This window comes from Myotis davidii, unplaced genomic scaffold (assembly GCF_000327345.1).
Source record: "Myotis davidii unplaced genomic scaffold, ASM32734v1 scaffold701, whole genome shotgun sequence".
Classification (NCBI taxonomy): Eukaryota; Metazoa; Chordata; class Mammalia; order Chiroptera; family Vespertilionidae; genus Myotis; species Myotis davidii.
In genome coordinates this window covers 536,520-540,662 of record NW_006291552.1, presented here as the reverse complement: position 1 = coordinate 540,662, position 4,143 = coordinate 536,520, and positions in this window count along the sequence as shown.

Here is a 4,143-nt window from a genome sequence, read left to right as displayed (position 1 = left end):
GTGTAACAAGCCCCGACTCGCGCCTGGCCAGCGGCGGGGCCCACAGTCCCCTCCACTGCCCTTACTCTAAAACCCACAATCCCATCAGGCCTCGCTCTCGCTCGGCCACTGGGGCTTACCGTTACATCGCTGAGTGTGGTTGGGGAGCTGAACTAGTTCAAAATGAAGGACTCTTTGCTTTTGCATCTGACTCACTGGCTCCCTGGTGGGCTTTTTGGGAACCTTGAAATCTGGGCACAACATCCTAGACAGTCAAAGTCTAGAAAGAAAAAGGTAGTATTTGATTGAGGCTGGGCAAAAGCATTCTGGTAAGAAGTATTATAGGATACATACATTATAAGTGTCACTTTTTATGATTCATGTAACAGGGTGGAGCATAAGTTTACAGTTGTTTGTATAGAAAATACAATTGTCAATGTAAGAAACATTCAAACCTGTAGAGAATTTTTGTGAATTTACTTGAGCCAAACTGTCCACAATTGCCAGAAAGCAAAATCTCAACAGATTGAGAAAATGCTCCAGAGGATGGAAGTTTTGCATCTTATTTTATACATTATGTTGTGGCAGAATGCACGGGAGAAGGATCAGCCAGCACTCTGAGGGATGTAAGTTTAACCTTTTTTTTCCGCAGATCTGCTAGTCCCGGGGAATTCCAGATCCAAAGCCTGAACTGAACTCGTGGGGAGGCTCTGATCTATGTATCTCCTCCTGAGGTGGGCCCCTGAGGGTCCCTGCAGCTCCGCCCAAGTGCGGAGCCCTGGGGTTAGGCTCTGCATCTCTGCCCAAGTCAGTCAGAGTGGGGCAGTAAGACTACAATTTTAACCAGATACTGAACTAGGTTGCAAGCCCCCCCATGTTCCCTTTCATTCCCCCCTCTAGTTCCACAAGCTATTCTTAGCCTTGGGGATTACAAAAGACTCAGGAATTGGGGATAAGGTCGACAACCACTCTAGCTACTTCCTGCTAAAGGGGTGGGGGGCGGTGAAAAAAGGAGGGTGACAAAAAAGGGGGTTCAGTATCCAGAGCTTTCATTATCTTCCCCAAGGGGGTCGTCTGAGTAGCAAGGGCAGAGAAGTTCTCCTCCTGGTACCAGTCTGGGGTTCCGGCGACACTTGTATGAAGATAGAATAAAACTGTTAGAAAAAACCAAAAACAATAATTATCTAGATAGGAGGGGATAAGGAGATTCAGTTTGGGTCAACCCAATCCACTGTATTCTTGAAGATGATCCACAGGGGGTGGTTCAGGTCAGAGGTCCCCTTCCACTCTGGATGCTGATTGTCCAGCTGGTGGGCTGCTTTTACCCAGGAGTGGTGGGTCCAGGTGTTCAGACCTGCAACTTTGAGAGCTGAGGGGGTGGCTAGTACGACTGGATAAGGTCCCTTCCAGATTGGCTCAAGGGGTTCCTTTTTCCAATCTTTTACCCAAACCTGATCCCCAGGCTTGTGAGGGTACACAGCTGTTCCTAGAGAGATAGGCAATCAATCAGTAACCCATCTGTGGACTTGAAGGATAGTTTTCCCAAGTCCTTGTAGTTGTTTCTGAATTTCTAAGTTCTCTATTTCCCCCAAATCTCCCTTTGGCCGAATTAAGGGAGGGGGTCTGCCATATAGGATTTCAAATGGAGAGAAGCCTACCCTGGCTCTCGGGGCACAGCGCACCCACAGGAGCACAACTGGTAAGATATCTGTCCAGAGTAAGTTCGTCTCCTGGCATAGCTTAGCCATAGCCTGCTTGAGAGTCCAGTTCATGTGTTCTACTTTCCCTGAACTCTGGGGCCTGTAGGCTGTATGTAAGTTCCACTTAATTCCTAAGGCCTTAACTACCTGCTGTACTACCTCAGCTACAAAGGGTGGGCCATTATCTGACCCTATGGTTAATGGCATTCCATACCGCAGAATTATGTCCTTCAGTAACACCTTAGTGATTTCTCTCACCTTCTCTGTGCCGGTAGGATATGCCTCAACCCAGCCTAAAAAGGTGCAGACAAAAACTGAAGTTCTGGAGGACTACTCTATGAGCTAACTGTTCTGGAACATAGACCTTATGATCTGGGAATATCCACCAACCTTCCTTCATCCTTTACCCCCTTCTCGTTGGGCCCATTCTTCTTCTTGAGGGGTGTATTTCAGAGGTTCGGGTAATTCAGGAACCAGCATGATCTGTGATAGTGCTGCCTGCTCCTTAAGCAGCTAGCCTTGCTGCTGTGTCTGCACGACAGTTCCCTTCTGACACAGAGTCTTTTCCTTTTTGGTGTCCTCTACAATGGATGACTGCTACTTCTTGGGCTCCCAAACTGCTTCTAGTAACTTCAAGATCTCATTCTGATTTTTTATTCCTTTTACTCCAGCCATCAGGAGCACCCTTTCCTTGTATATGGCCCCATGGATATGCAGGGTAGGAAGGCATAGTGCGAGTCAGTGTAGATGTTGGCGCACTTATTCTTACTGAGATTTAAGGTTCTGACTAGGGCCCAAAGTTCTGCCCTCTGCGCAGACCATCCTCCAGGCAGGGCCTGTGCCTCTATTATCTCAAAGTTTGATATCACTGCATACCCAGCTCATCTTTTTTCTTCATCTAGAAAGCTACGGCCATCTGTGAACAATACTAAGTCTGGATTCTGTAGAGGCCTATCTGTTAGATATGGCCGGCTGGAGTAAACCTCCTCTAGGACTTCTAGACAATCATGCACAGGGGTTCCCTCTGCGATGGGTAGGAAAGTGGCAGGATTAAGAGTTCTTACTGCTTCTAATCTTATTCATCTATTTTCACATAGGAGCCTTGGTATTGGGTCATCTGAGCATGAATCAGCCAATGCTGCCCCTTAGCTTCCATTAGGGCAGTGGTTCTCAACCTTCCTAATGCCACAACCCTTTAATACAGTTCCTCATGTTGTGGTGACCCCCAACCATAAAATTATTTTTGTTGCTACTTCATAACTGTAATTTTGCTACTGTTATGAATCATAATGTAAATATCTGCTATGCAGGATGTATTTTCATTGTTACACATTGAACATAATTAAAGCATAGTGATTAATCACAAAAACAATATGTAATTATATATGTGTTTTCCAATGGTCTTAGGTGACCCCTGTGAAAGAGTCGTTCGACCCCAAAGGGGTGGCAACCCACAGGTTGAGAACTGCTGCATTAGGGTGACAACAGCATGAGGCGCTTTAACATTTAAGTTCTGTCCCAGAGTGAACTTGTCTGCCTCTTTGACTAATAAGGCCATGACTGCAAGGGCCCTGAGGCATGGAGGCCACCCAGAGGCAACCGACTCAATCTGTTTGGAGAGATAGGCTACTGGCCTTTGCCAGGGTTCCAACTCCTGAGTCAGAACTCCCAGGGCTACCCTGTTGTTCTGGTGAATGAAAAGATTAAAGTCCTGTGTCACATCTGGGAGCCCTAGGACTGGCGCCTCGGTGACCTGTGTCTTTATGGTCGCAAAGACTTTTTCCTGTTCAGGACCCCAGTTAATGGGTGCCTTTTCCTCTTCGTTTAAGGCTTCATAGAGGGGCTTAGCTAGATCTGAGAATCCTGGGATCAAATTCAACAGAACCCTGCTGCCCCTAGGAATTCCCAAATCTGTCACTGGGTGCTGGGACTGGTATGGCACATACTGCCTGTTTTCTTTCAGTCCCTAGTCTTCATTTCCCTTGGGTAATTCGGAAACCTAAGTATTTGACTTCCCTGACAGATTTGAGCCTTCCTTTTGGACACCCGATAACCTGTTTCAGTTAAGAGTCTTAGAAGAGTTTGTGTTCCTTCCCAACACTGCAAAGCTGATGGCTGCCAGCACAGCGTTGGTGGCTGGAGCCTCTCCCACCTCCTCAGCAGCACTAAGGATGTCCGACTGCAGCTTAGGTCTGCTCCCTGCTGGTAAGTGGACACCCCCCGAGGGCTGCCGGGCTGCCAGAGGAATGTCTGACTGCCAGCTTGGGCCTGATCCCCCAGGGAGCGGGCCTAAGCCAGCAGGCTGAGGGACCCCCCTGAGTGTACAAATTTTTGTGCACCAGGCCTTTAGTTTAAATAATAAAGACAGGTAACATTTCCCACTAAAAACTTTGAATCACGGAAACACAGGAGAGGTTTAGAAGGTTATTTTGTGTGTGTTTTTTTAACAGAAACAAACAAACAT